This window comes from Malus sylvestris, chromosome 1 (genome assembly GCF_916048215.2).
Source record: "Malus sylvestris chromosome 1, drMalSylv7.2, whole genome shotgun sequence".
Lineage (NCBI taxonomy): Eukaryota > Viridiplantae > Streptophyta > Magnoliopsida > Rosales > Rosaceae > Malus > Malus sylvestris.
The window spans coordinates 10,037,508-10,055,559 of record NC_062260.1 but is presented as its reverse complement, the minus strand read 5'-3'; the positions used below and the strand labels follow the sequence as shown (position 1 = coordinate 10,055,559).

Below are 18,052 nucleotides of genomic sequence, written 5' to 3'. Positions count from 1 at the left end.
TTTTGTTGCGCAAAGCATTCTTTGGTCGCACAAAAACTATGGCGACCAGAAAATCGTCGCGCAGATTTTGTCGAGCAAAGGTCGTGAAAAAAGACATTGCACGATGAACATTTTCAAATTCGTCACGCCTCTAAACAATTGCGCGACGCTTTATTAGTCGTCGCGCTAAAGTTATACGGACAAAGGTTTTCGTCGTAAGATATAAACGGGTACAAGGGCGTTTTGTGACTAGTTTGTCTCGAAAAGTTTCGCGCGATAAAAGATGCAAGAGGCACGTGGTAATGCACGACGAAGAAATAAGACGCACTTAATTTTGCACGACGACCGGTCATCTTCGTGCAAGTGTAATTTTTAATAAAAATAAATAAGTAGAAAAAAAAGGAAAAAAAAGATTTCATACTAATGACAAAAAAAAAAAGCAAATTAATGAATAAAAAAAATATTTATAATATAAATAACAATTTATGTACAAATATAAAGTTTTAAAAGAAAGCAGGAACAAAACTATGAAAAGAAAGGGCAAAATCTATAGGCATGTTGTTCGAAGGTGCTTGATAATCTTGTTGCTGGTTAGGGACAGGGTCGGAGGTCGACGGGCCTGATTGCTGTGCTTGCTCGGTGTGGAAGGGATGTGAGGGTGATGGTGTAGAAAAACCGGGGAGATTTATTCCAGAGGAATTGAGGGCTTGTACAAGCATTGGCATTTGAGACTTGTATGATGCCAGCTCACTCCTCAGGCCAACGATTTCTTGTGTCAAAGTCATAACCTGGCTCTTTGGTTGTGAGGATGACGAGGCTGCACTTTCCCGCCGCCTAGCATTTCCCATCCCCTGACAATATGTCCCTGGCCTTCGATCGAAAGTTTAGTCCAACGTCACTATGACGATGTGAAACCTTGCATCGTCAGGAGGATCCACAGACTCGATGGACGTGTCCAAAGGAAGCTGGGAGGTGGACTTCTGAAGCACCAACTGACTATTCTCCACCAAAGTCGTTTGGGGAAAAAAAAAAGGATTATTAATAGAAAACAATTTGAAATTATTAGTATAAATGTTTAATGCATAAGAAAGTACTTACATGAAGGGACTTGGTCAACTCATTCCCAGGCCAAACATAAATGTTAGCAAAGACGTAGATCTCCAGAAATTTTGAACCCTCCTAAAATCGAAAAAGATAAGGAAAATGTTAGTACGAAAAAAAAAATTATTAGCGACATTTTAAAATTGGAAATGAAATTGTAATATATACCTTCCGTCGCATCTCCATCCTATGGGAGAAAGGCCTCAAACCCGAATGGTGGAGAAGAGTCTTCATCTCCCGATTGATCTTGTTCATGTTCACCTTCTTCTGTTATACAAAAAATAAACGTATTAGTTGTAATACTTAAAGAAAATTAAAAAAATAATAATAAACATTAGTAAAAATTTAAAAAAGCAAAATGAAAGAAGTCGTAATTAAAACGCATCATATAGGTCGGCTCTTGAAAATGACCACAAAGCCAAACCCAACTATCTTGTCGGTCCTCCAACTCCTTCGGACAACCCTCCTTGAGAGCGACCTGCAGATCATCAAATTGCTGTAAACATTGGTACAGGTCACTCTTCCACTGCTTGTAGCATTCGGAGAAGAGCCGATTGAGGTACGCGAACATGTCCCCGTCCATGTCCTCCAAATTGTAGTTTGTCTGTAATGTAACAAATATTTTGAAAGTATTAGTAATAAAAGACAGTAATAAATATAAATATATAAATTTTACATGAAAAGCATTAAAAAAGTGACGCTACTTATGGACAATTGATTGCGCATCCTGTTCTTTGTCCCCTCCGGCATCGCCTTCCAAGACTTCCACAACATAGGGCAAAAGGTCCGTAGAACATGCCCAACGTCATGGGCCAATGCAGTATGCTGCTCCGCCGTTGGTGCTGCCCGATGTCGCTCACCGTATTCGATTGGGATATGACCATTGGTCACCCAGGTGACTTTCGCCGTCTTCAATTGCCGACAAGGTCCCTGGTGTTTTTCTTCACTACAAAGAGATGAAACAAAAATCATTAACCTAAAACTAATAACAAATCCTGCTAAAATTTTGGCATAACCTCCCCTATAATTAAAACATTTCCCAAAACCCTGAAAATAATATACGTATCCAACACAATGATCACAACAGTTTAATAAAAGGTTCGGAACGATGACAACTTTTTAATCCTTACATGACATAAAAAATTGAATCTAAAATAATGAAACTCAGTTAACATGGGAATGAGGGAGTGAATTAGGATTGTATACCTGGTCGTGTACCCGAGGCATCGGTTGTGGATCCCGATGGCAACATCTGGTCCGTAGTGCGGGGGTGCCGGTGAGTACGTCGGGCGCTAACAGGTAACGCCACCGAAGAAGTCGATGATGCATGCGTCTGTGGGACTGGAGGACCAACTGGGTCAACCGAATTGGCCGGCCTATGGTCTATCTCTGCAGGAGTAGTGGCGGCAATAGTAGGTGTAGTCGTTGGACTAGGTGTAGCTATCGGACTAGGTGTAGAAGTCACTGGCCTTGGGGTTCTAATGAGGTTAGACATCTTCAAAATTGGAAATCAATTTGTTTCGTACATAAAGATTTAACTTACCATACACATGCTAATAATTTCAACTTAAATTTAAAACAAATTTTGAAAACCCTAATTTAAAAACCCTAATTCTAAACCCAATTCAAGTTTGGTAGAAACAAAACTTAAAATTGATATACTATACACAAACTAATCAATTCAGATAGGATATAGACTCAGCAATTATAACTTATAAGAAGAAACTAGCATAAAGGAGTAGTTGGAGGCAAAATCATAGCCTATGAGTGTATGCGTCCATCTGTATGTACGTGCTATGTGTGTGTGGGTGTGTGTATGTACTATCCGTGTGTGTGTCCATGTATATATGCTGATTTTAGGTGTGTGTGTGTGTGTGTGTTCATGTATGCAAGTTGTGTGTGTGCATGTATGCAAGTTATGTGTGTGTATGTACTAAGCAACATAATTACTTAATAGTTTCACAAGTAGTAATGAGAAAAAAGGACCATATAAAGTGATTCTCAGTCTCTTTAAACATCCACATTACATATAGAAATCATATGACTATTGGATATAAATAGACATATCAACAAATCAATGCCATGATTGTCTTCAACAGAAGAGCAAGATGGAGGAGAAATGGACAGCAAAAGTAAGAACAGTAAGGGAGAAGAGCAGCTTAGGAGAAGTCATTAAGGCATCCATTTAGTTCTTAGAATATACTTAATTAGCATGTAAGGATGGTGATCATGTATTTATATTATAAGTATGCCCCAAGTGCAATGTGAACACTTAACAAAATTATTTAGGATACAAAATTACACGTCGGAAATTCAACTTTACAGTCATCCAAACCTACGCAGAGGTTTCTGTAAAGCACGTACAATGCATACATCAAAAGAGAAAAACAAGAAATACCATTTGACTCTATCTCCCCTTGTTTCTCAAATATATCAAAATTCAGCCAAGAAAGCATACATGGGAACCAAGATTGAAGCACAACCTAAACCGGCAACCCTTTAATTACATTGAGAAAAAGAAAGGAGATGGTTGAACCTTTGAAAAAACAACTTGATGATTCAAAAAATTCCACAAATCAACAAAGGTCAAGGATCCCATCTTAGATAGATCGTTTTGAATGCCACTTAATTTTTTAACCGCATAAAATTTTCAATTCCAAATAAACTTCAACATCAAGGAAATCCAAAAAAAAATGCAAAACTCCCAAATTAGCAATACTGCAAGATAAATACTTTATTGAAACTAATCGTATTTGCAGGAAAGAACATTGGCTTCTCAAAGCTCATCTTCTTTACAATCATTTACAAATGTGCAATAATTTAATAAGAAAAATTCCAAAATCCAACAGCAAAAGTAGCAAAAACCCCACTCGGAAAACCTAGGAACAAAGCTAAAGATAGTAGTAAGTTGATTTTGTTCCGTTATTTCTCAACACACTGAAGCACTTTGCATGGTAATAAGAAAAACTCAATCAAGAGCGAGACAAGGCCCTAATTCTAACCCTTTACTTGAAATTATAAAACCCTTAATTTAAGAACCCTAATCTAACCCCCAGTGAAGCACCCTAAATCTAACCCCCAATTTAACAAAACCTAATCTAACCTCATTGCCCAAAATCGTTCCCCTAATTTTAGACCTAAATCTAACCCCAATTAAGAACCCTAAAAACTCTAATTTAAGAACCTAAATGTAACCCGCAATTTACGAACCCTAAATCTAACCTGATTGCCTTAATTTTAACCCCTAATTTGAAAAATAAAAAAAAACCAACAAAACCCTAATTCTAACCCCCAATTTGTAAATAAAGAAAATTGAAAATAAAAATTGAAGAGGAAATTACCTCTTGGAGACAAAGTTACGACGGTTGCAGAGAGGGACGAAGAGACAGGGAGAGATACAGAGGAATGAGAGAGAGGGTATTGTGCAGGGAAAAAGGAAGAAGAGGGAAGTGAGGGACAGACGGGGTTTAAATATAGAATCTTACGTGACAGAGCCTTTGTCTTGCAAGGCTAAAAAATCGTCGTGCAAGTTTCTTAAAATTTCCATGAAAAAAAACACCTTAATTGAAATTTCAGACACTTGCGCGACGAATACATATATTTCGTTGCACAAATGCACTTTGTGTGACAAAATATATGTATTCGTCGCGCAATATTCCCGCGTAAATTTAAAATAACCGTTAAATCGTGATTTTTTGTTTATAACCGTCGATAAGTTTTGTCTCATTACTTGATCTTTGAATGTTTTTTTTTTTTGCGATTTTTGACATATGCGATCTCGAACCATATACAAATAAGTTTGACGGTTGGATCATTGAAATTAGTTTCATAGAATGTGTATCCCATCAAAAAGATAGATTCACTAACACTTAGAGTTTATTTATACTTTCATTAAGTATAACATAAGATTTTGTGGTATCCACTAGTGTAAATAGTTTAAATTGAAGATTGAATTCATTCATTGTATTCATATAGGGTCAAGGAGTGTAGCTGTAAAAAAATCATCAAAATGGGAGTTAAAATAACTGTTAAATCGTGATTTTTCATTTATAACCGTCGAAAAGTTTTGTCCTGTTACTTGATCTCTGAATGTTTATTAACAAGTTTGACGGTTGGACCGTTGAAATTAGTAGTTTCATAGAATGCGTATCCTATCAAGTTCAATGGTATGTATGTGTGTGTGTATATATATATATATTTAGTAGATTTAAATTTATTTATTTTGTACGTATAACACTTAAGAAGTTGAATGGAATGTATATTTAAGCCAATCCAATGGTCACCAATTCTTTAAATTTAATTTAATATATATATATATATATATATATATATTATAATTATTATAGTATTTTTTCAGGGTTATAAAATTATTAAATTAATATTTTGTTTGTCGTGTTAAGAATTGCCAGGCCTAGCTTGCGTGACCAAAATTGTTATGTGTCATGCAATTATGTTTTAAAATGGTTTTTAAAATTTTTGTATTTTGTTTACAATTTATTATCAAATACAAACATACCAAATTTATTTACAAAGTAATTCACATTTAAAATGGGAATCATTCATACCATTTTTTCCATAACTCTATATAATGCATTAACCATTTCATGTGTTTTACAAAAAAAAGTTACAAATAAATTGCCTTAATCTTCATCCGAACTATAATAACTTTCACTTTCGTCGCTATCATCATTTTCAATGTCCCATTCCTCATCAACGATAGGTACGTCACCATCGTTGTTTGTGCACACTAGACCATCGTATCGTGGAATATTATCAAGGTCAATTGTGATCAACTGAATCGGTATTTCAATTGAAGATACTCCTTCTATCTGAAATGGTTCTTGGATAAGATTAGTATCTCAGAGTGTTTCCGCACCACTTTCCATCAAAGATTCAAGATGTTGGTCAACATCATTGTTGATGTCGTCGTCAGTACGGTCTTGTTTTGGTATAGCATACACGTTCTTATGATCCATCGTCTGAACAACTTTCTAACCCCTCCCGGCTTTAGGGTCATCTAGATACACAATTTATTTTGCCATGGTTGCTAAGATGTAAGGGTCATCATCGTACCAAGTTTTGGTTATGTTCACTGATAGTAATCCATGATCTCCTTTCACACTTCCATGCCTATTTGGGTTTGTATCAAACCATCGACACTTAAATAGGATCACTTGGCATCGGTCTTTGTAAAGCAATTGCACGACACTTGTTAGTTTACCATAGAATTCAATGTCAGTACTTTTGCCTCCCCAGAGGACATGAACATTGATGTTTTGCCTACAAAACTTGTCATCTCACGCACCTGCTAAGAACTTGACACCGTTGACATGGCAACCTTAGTACAATTCAACGCGAATTGGTCTGAACGCCAAGTTATATAACTTTTCATGTATGCGGGGGAATTCGATGCTTTTAGTTGATTCACCTAATATTAGACAAACACTTAAATTTGTTAGTTCGAGCAACTTAATTGGTACAATATATATGTCCAATACAAAACACTTCAAACTTACATATTCGAGAAACCATTGCAAAAACAATTCCCGTTGTTTCTTGGCATACAAATGTGAAGGATGTGCCTGCTTCATCATAGTTTCATGCTCATCTAGGTATGATAGTGTCTCGTCACAATTGTTGAGTACGAACCAATGTGCTACCTCCATGTCCTTCTTGGAAAACGACTCGCCAGAAATCGAATCTCTTAATGGTCGAGCGATTTGGGCAAAAACTGAAAGTTTCTCCTTTCTCACACCCCCATCATTATTGTGAGGAGGACGATTGAAAGTTGTCTCAACATCCTTCAAATACATTGCACAAAATGTAAGCGCTTTATATGCCACCCAAGCTTGTATAATGGATCATTCGGGCTTCGCTTTGTTTCATACACTTTTCTTCAAGTCTCCGAGAAGCCTGCCAAAAGAAAACGATACGATACACATATTACTAATCGTAATATATTTAATATTGATTAATAAAAAAGACGAGGAATATATATCTTTCTATTGGATACATCCATCGAAAGTTGACTGGTCCAGCAAGCAATGCTTCCTCTAGTAAGTGAACCATCATGTGTATCATACTTGTGAAGAAAGCTAGAGGAAATATCTCAAACTTGCATAGAACTTGCCCAATGTCATGGCGCAACTGATTAACGTCCATTTTTCGTAACGTTCTTGACGTCAAGTGCAAAAAAAAACTGGACAACAACATGATTGGTTTCACTACATCAGCTGGCAAGAGATGTCAAATACCCACAGGAAGTAGGCGTTCCAGAACCACATGGCAGTCATGAATCTTTAGGCCAGCTAATTTACCCCCGTCAATGTTCACGCAACACGCGATATTTGAAGCATACCCATTAGGAAACTTTACAGACGATAAAAACTTTAAAAATTCTTTCTTGTCATTCAGTTTCCTTGAAAAAAATGCAAGATCCCTTATGGTTTTATCATTGTCCCTATTCATCCATAAACCCCTTCGTATTCTCATTCATTCCAAATCAAGACGAGCTTTGATTGTGTCCTTTGTCTTGCCCTTAATATCTAGAATTGTGCCGACCAATGTGTGAAATAAATTTTTCTCAACATGCATAACATCGAGGTTGTGTCTCAATTTTAGTTTAGACCAATATGGGAGCTTAAAAAACATAGACTTGTGGGTCCAATTCATATGTGTAGAAGGTCTTGTCCTACTGACATTGGTCCCGAAATGAGCAAAATCCAAATGGTAAAGCTGTTCCAAAATCTGAGCACCAAACCATTCTCTGGGTCTGAAGCGATGCTCTTTCTCCCCGTCAAACTCTTTATCCTTCTCTCGCCACTCGTGGTCCTAAGGTAACCATCTTCGATAACCAAGGTAACAAACTTTTTTGGCGTGCCAACTAGATATTATGTCTTCTTTGCATACAGGGCATGCCATCTAACCCTTAGTGCTCTACCCTGAAATTTTTTCATATGTGGAGAAAACGTTCATAGTCCACATCACTGCAACCCGCAAAGTGAACATCTTGCCAGTACGTTTATCGTATGTGCGCACCCTGTGTGTTCATAAATCTTTTAACTCATCCACCAACAATCGTAAGTATACATCGATTGACCTACCAGGATCCTCAGTTATCAAGAGAGTCATCATCATGTATTCTTTTTTCATACATTTCCATGGCGGAAAATTATACCGAAATACGACAATCGGCCAAGTACTGTGGTGTTGGTTTAAAACCCCAAATGGATTAAATCTGTCAGTGACAAGTCCCAATCTAACGTTACGAGAATCATCAGCAAACTCATGGAACGTTCGATCGAACTCTTTCCATGCCTCCCCATCTACAGGATGCCGCATCACATCGTCGTCTACCCATTTTTCCTTATGCCATCTCATGTCTGTGGCAGTATGCATCGACATATACAATCACTGCAACCTAGGTTTTAGGGGCAGATAACGCATGACTTTTTGTGGGATCTTAGTCGTTCTATTTTGAGATGTCATTTTGAACCTCGACTCATTGCATACAGGGCATTTATCCAATGTTTTATACTCTTTGTAGAATAAAATACAATTGTTTTTACAAGCGTGAATTTTTTCATAACCCAATCCAAGACCATTCAACACCTTTTGCGCGTGTCTATGGTCTTTCGGCAAACAATTGTCCTTCGGAAGCATTCTCTTGAAAACCCCCAAAAAGTAATTGAAACACTGGTTCGTCATACTAAACTTTATTTTTTCGTGCATTAGTTCATAATGGTCGTGAAAACGGAAAAGCTTTCACACCCCAGGTATATTGGTTGACATTTTTTAATAGTTTTTCATATTGTTCGAACTCCACACTATCCATTGGTGTAGGCCCATCATCTTCCCCTTCCTAATTGGTGTTTGTCGATGCAAATGGAAAAGCATCATTTATAATATCCATGACTTGTTCATTAGGATCCACAATAGGTTCAACATTATCCACTCTTGTGGCGTTTGAAGACGAAACATTGTCTAATTGTTCCCCATGATGGTTCCAAGTATTATGTGTCTCAATCATTCCATTCCTTACTAAATGAAATCGAACATTTTCAATTGTCTCCCTTAACGTATTGTTACACCTCGTACAAGGACACCAGATTCTAGTTGCACCTGGGTTGTGTGTACGTGCAAAGTCAATAAAATCCTCGATTCCATCCAAGTATTCATCCGAACATCTATTCGAGTTCTATATCCACGTCCTGTCCATAATTCCTGGAACCACAATAACAATACAACAATCACAACAATCACAACAACTTCATACAAAATGATAATGTCACCTTATGCCTCTGGTAAGGGCCCTATCCCATTCGGGAATGCATAGTCATGTCACGTAATTTATGGCTGCATCAGATTAGATTTCGACGTGGATGAATTTCGGGAGCATCTCAATACAATTCTTCAGGTGTACGACCCAAAGAACTTATAGAGATGACACCGAAATCTCCACAATCGAAACCTAATCCTTCAACCATAAACTACACGTCATAACTGTGCATTCCCAAACTGTCCAAATAATGGGACAATTCAAGAATTAATTGGACCGCAGTCATGCTTTCGCATCCATGCACGAAAACCAACTAATCCTTGAACGGGAAACTAAGGTTTACTAAAAATAAAAAACAAGTACAAAGTTAATTTCAATTAACTCCTTACATCACAACACATATTTTTACGTCACGTACAAATTTAACAACATAATATAAATATAATTTCATAACACAATATAAACATAACAAACTAAGTTCAACATAATTTAATTAATTTTATATGTTTAAAAAATAAAACGAAGAAAATACCTTCTCAATCGTTCTCCACCAATTGCTAATCACACACAATATCCCTATAGACAACGAAATTAATGGCGTTAGTATGAATTTACATTAATACTTTTACCGTAACGACAAAAAACGCTTACCAGACACACCGAGATAGCTCGATCAACCTAGAGAAGAAGATGGAGGGAGTATTAGATGATGAAATTGAGAGAAAATGGAAATGATGTATGCCGGATTGAGCAAAATAGAAGGTATGAATGCAGAGGCACAATTTGCAATTTTTTGCAATTTGCCTCTGCACATGGTTGAATCTAGATTAAAAAGGACGAACGATTTTGCGCGACGAAACATGTAATTTGTCGTGTAAGATATCTTTACATGACGAAAAAGAAACATTCGTCTCGCAATGCATATATATATATATATATATTTTTTTTTTTTTATGTTTTTCTTTTTTATTTGTATGTGTTGTAAAATTTTATTTTATTATAAATCAAAAACTCAAGCCTAATTAAACATTAAATTAATTAACAAAACTAATTTACTATCCTAAATAGAAATTATAATTAATGCAAATATTAATACTCATCCACATAACATAGATTTATTCATTAAATTAAATATAAAGTCCACAAAATCTTATTTAAAAAAAATAATAAAAAAAAACTCTCATCAACTTCAATCCTCCTTCACTTGTTCAAACTTCCACTACCGGAAACTTTGCTTGAAAAGCCCATCCACATAAATTCGTTTCTTCTCATCGGTTTCATCAACATCCCAATGAACCTACATTAATGGCAATAACAATAAATTAGTAATTTAAAAAATATTACGTTTTAACAAAAATAATTGTTCATTATTTACCACAAACTTACCGATAACTCTCCCAGCATGGACTTCTTCAACTCCTCAGGAACCATTTCCAAGACTCAAACTTGGCAGAACAATCCCTCTACACCAAATTCCCAATGTCATACTTAACTTCGGCGTGCGCCTCAGCCAAATTTTTGCCTTCAAAGTACGGCACTGGCTTCCGTCTATACCTCTCTAATCACACAACAACTTTCTTTTTGCCAGAACCTTCTCCAGAATCGGCCATTCTTTACATAAACTTCATAATTACAAACAAACATTCACAAACGATTTAATACCTTAAATATTTATTCTAAAATTAATTAATACTTTAATATTTATTTTATAAATAATTAATACCTAAAATATTATTCTATAAATAGTTAATACCTTTGTTTATACCATATTTAGGGCCTCGTATTTAGACCTCGTATAAATATTCGGGGGACTTAAATGTAATTATGTAATAAGGGAAGGGGCAAATATGTAATTAGGGGAGGAGCCCTTATTCTATAAAAGGGCCTCCTCACCCTTCCAAACCCTAAGCCCTCTCACATCCCCTAAGCTCTAAGCTCTCATGCTCTCACCCTCACACTCAAGCTCTTACAGATAAATACATAATCAGTGTGGACGTAGCCCAAACCTTGGTGTGAACCATGATACATCTTGTGTTATTTACATTACTTGCAGATTCACGGTCGGATTTACGTTGTTCCAAGACCTTCGGTTTTGTGCATCAACATTTGGCGCCGTCTGTGGGAAACAACACGAAAAGCTGTGTCGGTTCTCTTTCATTTATTCACCTCCGTCGTGAATCTGCAAAATCACATAAACCCAGAACCAAAGTAACTGCAAAAACCCATATCTCAAAAATGCAGAAATGAAAACTCTGAAACTCAACCACAGTTTATTCTCTCTCTCCCCCCTAATCCCTGCAAGTCTGCATCTTTTTCTCTCTACTTCCATTGCAATACAGACCTCAAGGTTCCTTTAATTAGCGGGTCTCTGTTTATCTTCTACTTTTAGCTACTCTCTCTCTAAACTGAAAATGTCTGACAGAGTTTTAACAGTCCTCGACAAGAGCCACCTGAAAGCCGTCGGCCTCACTCTGTCGGAAGCTGAGACCAGATTAACAGGTGCTCAGGTCCTCGACCTCGCCGTCTTCAAAGTCTCTTCCTCCCTCTTCGGCCTCTCACTGCCTTAGATCCTCAAGCCCTCATTGACTTCCTCGCCTCCTTGACGGACCACACTAGAGCTCTCTCTCTTCTCCTTGCTTGAAAGGAGATCTATCTTTTTATCCCTCTTATCAGAGATGGATGGTCTCCAGAATCTCACAGGATCCTCTGTTTTGCCTCTCCGGAGCTTCAGAAACAATCCCACGAGGAAGCCTTCCTTCTTTATCGCAACTCTGGGAACCATGGGCTGCATCGATCTACCCAGAAACACATCGATCTACCCAGAAGCACATCCTTAGGGGTGGAAGATAACACCGTGGTTGTTAAGAAATGTGAACCGTTGACTGGTTTTGACTCGGATTCGTTGACCAGTGAAAGGACTTACAAGCCCTCCCTAGAGCTCACTGGCGACCACCTATCCTCTCCTACCTCGACCCATCAGAACCCAAGCTCAACAAGCTAAAACGAGTCATTTCCTACCTCCTCAAGTCGAGTCACGACTCTATTCTACCCGAGTTTCACTCATCCTTCACAGAGCTTTTTGAAACTCTGGAGACCGTATTTAAGTGGAATGATCCAATCTTACACTTCTCATGTAACTATTCTAGGAAGAGTTTTGGGTTAATCTTAACAGATCTATCTCAAAAGCCTATGAGAGGACAGACTAAGCAATTCTCTCTCACAGTTCTGACTTGAGGCATTGAGGGTCTACTGCTGTAACTGCAATATTGTTAAATGGTCAACAATTATGGGTGGCAAATGTTAGAGATTCACGGGCAGTTCTTTCAAGGGGGTCAGGCAGTACAAGTGTTTAGAGAGCATGAGCCCAATATCGAAAGAGGCAATATTGAAAACAAATGTGGTTTTGTCTCTAACATGCCAGTTCTCTGCGCTTTGCACTTCCACTTCCAACAACATCATCAGATTGCGCACATGGAATCGAAAGGCGCTTCGTCTGTGTCATTCTGCACATTTCTGGATAAACCGTCGAAACAGAAGGTTGATTTTTAGCTCTTCAGCAAGGGAAAATTCTATCGCGGTTTCGAGGTTAAATCCTTTTCTTCTTTCCCATTTTTAGTCTGTAGCTGCATTGAATCTGTTGCAAAAAAAGATATATTACCGTGAAAACTGTTTAGAGGAACCCCACATTTGAGGCTTGATTGAGTCGGAAACCCAAAAAAAAAAAAAAAAAAGAAACAAGAAACCATCTGGGAATAGAGATTGAAGTTCTGGGTCGACTAGGAATTGGTGCGGAATGCAGGGGCAGTGAGAAAGAAGCCATGGATTATAGCTCGGCGATAACAGCGTCTCGGTCCGGCGTTCCCATGGATGTCGGTGTTCTGTTCCAATACCTACTTTAGTACATAGTGCACATGCATGACAGCTTAGAGACAGAAATAGAGGAAAGTGAAAAGAAAAAGCAAAAGCAGAGACAGAGAGGCACAGTGAAAAGAGACTATTTCGGACAACGTGAAAGAAAAAGAAAAAAAAAAGAGATCTTACTAAAGCCAAAGAAGATGCCCACACTTTCATCATGCATGTTCCTATTTTTTGAAAAAGTTACGGGAATACCTAGGAGGAAGATAAGGGTTCCTTACTTTAAAGTGATGTAATTTACTTTTCTTATCTTTTGCAGACATCTGTATAAACCCCATTAGAGGGTAATAATACTAAAAAAAAAAAAAACGGCCTAGCCCAAAATAAATGGGCTGACATGTTGTGGAAAGCGAAGGCCCATAAGCCCAAAATAGCACCAACCAGGTCATCAAAAGTACGCCCAGTATTCCATAATTATTCGGCAACCCGTTGCTATTACCACCAACCGGGTGATCAAAAGTACGCCCAGTACTCCATAATTATTCGGCAACCCGCCGCTATTACCACCAACCAGGAGATGAAATGTACAACCTGTACTCTCCTTCATGCCACCAACCAAGTGATCAAAAGTACGCCCAGTACTCCAAATTATACATGAGCATTACTCATGTCATTCATACAAAAACATTCATGAGCATCACTCATGACAATCATACATAAACATTCATGAGCATCATACATAAACATTCATGAGCATCACTCATGTTAAACATTCATGAGAATCACTCATGACAACATTCATGGGCATCACTCATGTCAATCAACATAAACATTCATGAGTGATAGGAGCATATTTATGCGCCTTAGTTAGCCAGTTCTTATGCATTTATATTGTGTTTTCTTAGTTAAGTTAGTCTTTTAAGCTATTTTCATGTGTTTTCAGGTTTTAAGGACAAAGTAAGCAAAAAGATGCAATTTGGAGCATTTTGGAGCAAAATTGAGCTAGAATGGAGCTCATGCATGTGGAGCACAATGAATGGACGAATTTGAAGGATTGAAGAGCTAGGAATGTGTTTCAAAGTTGAAGACTTGAAGATGCAAAGTTTCCTAATTGAAGTGGGAAAGTGCTTAATTGAAGATGAAATCCTAGTTGAACATGGATTCCTAGTTGAAGTTGGATTCCTAGAAGATTGAAGTTTCCTACTCAAACAAGGTTTCCTACTTGAAGAAGGGAAGTTGAAGCCAAAGAATCAGCTCAAGTGAAGAAACCTTATCCAAAACATTATCCAAACCCTATCTTATCCAATCCTATCCTTGAAGGAAGATTTTGTGAAAACTTGTTCATTTGAGCAACATCATATAGCATGCAATTAACAATTAAAGGCGGAATCATGCTTGCATGCACTAAAAAACAAAACATTACCCATGAAATTCAAAGCCTAGTAGATTGGTGAACCAAGACTCAACTCAAAAACAAAGTGAGTTGAGAAATTATACCTTTGTAGATTCCTCTTTGCATAAGCAAAGGCTAATCACCCAAAGAGAGGGCCTTCATTCCTTGCATCTAAAATCTATGGATTTGGATGGATGAAAAGGTTTCTCCAAGTTCCCAAAATTGAGAACCTCTAAGTCTCCACACCAAGGAGAGATTGGAGAAGAAATGAGTGACCTTGGAGGAGTAGTATGGCTAGATACACCCTCCAAGGGGGCCGGCCTCCTAGAGAGAAAAGGAGAGACATGTTCTCTCCAATTTTCTCCAAAAAGAACCCTAAATGAATTTTGGCTATAAAGTCATATTTATACCTTAATTCATTGGAGTGGTAAACTTGTAAATAAGTCCAAAACCCACTCCAAAACTAAATGGCCGGCCATTGGGATATTATTGGGCTAATTGGGCCTTTGTGAATCATTATTTATTAAGTTGTCATACAACTTAAGTCAATGGGCTTGACGTTCGAAGCCCATTGGGCCTTAAGGTCCAAAACTATCCCGAGGTCTTTAACGAACTTATTCGTTTGATTAATTAACATATTAATTAATCCTTGCCATAAATAATTAAACCATTTAATTATTCTTACTCATTTCGATTGTTTTTTCAATCTCCACCTTACACGGTGTACGATCCATTAGGTTTCTTTTAGCGAGGCAGTGGGCGATTAAAACCATTTCACATTGATTGTGAATTGAAACTTACTTTCAATTCTCCCTTTAGTGATTATACACGTTTAGGGCTTCCACAAACCATGAGTGACACCTAGCAGCATATCATGGTTACCCAAGCTAATCAGAAGAGGTGGAGAACCTATTCAGTTTAGGACTACAAATGCAATACGGTATTTCTCTAATACAATACTCTTGACCACATTGTTTGGTTTGATAGTTTATTTATTCATGTCTACTATCCAATGTGATTCGTGTGCTTATATGATTACCTTGAATGTGATTTGGAACGACTTCCTAAATCTCATTCATACTTTGGCGCCAGAGATTCTAAATCATATCATAGAGTATTCTCCCTCAAACAGTTTGAAGGTTAGAGATCCCTTGTTGCGCATTCACTTGTCTCCATGGCTAAGTGGCTTAACCCCAACGATGCCGTGGACACCCTCCAAATGGAGTGACTTTGACATAATCAAAGATCAAGGACTTAACCACAAGACAACTGTGATGCCTCAGGTCAAAGGACTACTTTGCATTATCCCAACCATGAGTTCTCATGTGACATGAATATGAGAACTCTTCGTTGATCGTGTTCAGTGGACTCATTCTCTATTGAGCACCTACGTACTTGTCTTGATGTCATACACATCAATGACTCGAGACTAGTCACTCTCCTTGAGAGAAGACACAGCACGTACTGATCTTAACGGACTGTCAATGCCCAATTGGCAATCCTATGATCAGGAACGTTTAGGATGTGTATACGAAAGAATGGTCTCATGAATCTAACTTCTTTAGATTGCATTCTCCCAATCACATATTCCTTGGACTTATCGTTTAAGCATATAACATTTATATAAGACGGCTTAAAACAATAATCTTTGCCCTTGATATTAAACTAGATTAGTTTAACATGTGAAATGTCCGTAAAGTATCATCATATGATTGGTTTTAGGGCACATTTCCAACAATCCTATCTTATCCTAATCCTAATCCACCTATATTTCAGCTACTTGGGAGGATTCCTAGCTATATTAGGATGCTTAAAATCAGATTTCTAGAAAACCTAATCATTTCCTACAAAAATGGCGCCTAGAACCTTTCTAAAAGACCTTTGCCTTGCATTGCAATTCAGCCACTTTCCCTCCACTTTGTGCCGTGAGTTTTTACCCAATTCCCTTGGGATTTTGGTTTCTAGAAGCCCTTATCCCTTCCTGGTTTGGTGCCGCACCTTATCCTCCCATTTCCTTTGGATTTCTGATTTGTTTTCCTTCAAGGATTGTGTTTTATTTTCCTATGCAACTTAGGCCTTTAAATCCTTTTCCTTTGCTACCTAGGGGCTGTGATTTTCAGCCTATATATATGTAGTGCCGCACCCTTTCATTCTCACCACCCTCTACCAGATTTTCACTACACCATTCACCCAATCATCCCTCTTGTGCCGTGAGTTTGCAAATGAGAAGGAAGGAGACTCTTGGAGCCGTGCATGCCATTCAAGGAGCTTGGATTGTTGGAGCGTTTCTAGGTGTTTTCTATCTTTATGTCAATGTTTAGATTCATTTATCTTTGTTTATTTGCGAACATGAGGAACTAATTTCTTTCTAGTTAGAGGGGAATTCAAAGCCATGATTATGTGTTTTATATGATTTGATTTCCTCCAGTTATGATTTCATAAATCGTGAATGTGGTTTACTTATCTATTTGATTGATAACTTGTTCTTGTGTGTTAATTAAGGATGCATACTTAGTTCGCATGCATGAATTTGATGCTAGAGTATAAGGGAATTTCACCTAATCGTTATTAACTTATATTCGTAAGTAGTAAAAGTCGCTAGTCACGATTGTGTTAAATAAATCCTTGGCAAGAGTAACATGCGTATTCCATAGTTATGAATGCCTCGTCAATGCTTATGATTTCCATTGAACTTAATGATCTTTGATATGTGTCTCTATCATGCATATTCCATAGTTAGGGTCCTTGATAAGAATAATTTGGTTGTAATGCGTATTCCATTCAATTCAATGAATCTAGGGAAATCTGAGAATTAATTGGTGCAATCTAGTTGATTTGGGGCATTGTCATTCATGGTTTGTTGAAAGAGTAACTGGAAATCGAGTCGTATGCATATGTTTCATGTGTGGAGAAGGAACCCTCTAACTAGCCTTTCACCAATCTTTTTCATCCAAAATCGTTTTTGTTAAGTTTGTTTTTAAAATTTATGTTTTAAAGTCCAATTTCGTCAAAACCAATCCCCTTGCTTTTAAGTCTTGTTTTTAGAGTCGAAACTTGTTTCCTTTAAGTCTTTTGAGTCTTTGAAGTTTTATTTTCGTCCAAATCACTTGTTAGGTTTAGAATTGAGTCTTTTTTATTGTTATTTTCTGTTTTGAGTGTTTTGAGTTAGTTTTGAGTCTATAGAGTCTAGTTTAGTGTTTTTCAGTCTTATTTGTGTTGATTAGCATCCCTAGTTAATCCCCGGTCTAGAACGATCCCTACTTGCATCATTACTACAATTGTCATCAATAGGCTTTAATTTGTGTGCTTAACTTTTATCACATCAAATTTTGGCGCCGTTGCCGGGGATTAGCAAAGTTGCTAATCCCTTGGATTGTTTTATTTTAGTTTGTTTAATTAATTCCAGATTCTGACTTTGTTTTTGTTTCTTGTTTTAGGTACTAGTT

General features: G+C 37.3%; 1 pseudogene; it reads right to left on the bottom strand.

The window, feature by feature from the left end:
* Positions 1 to 482: 482 nt before the first annotated feature.
* LOC126608698 (uncharacterized) lies at positions 483 to 1,421 on the bottom strand (annotated as a pseudogene).
* Positions 1,422 to 18,052: the final 16,631 nt, after the last annotated feature.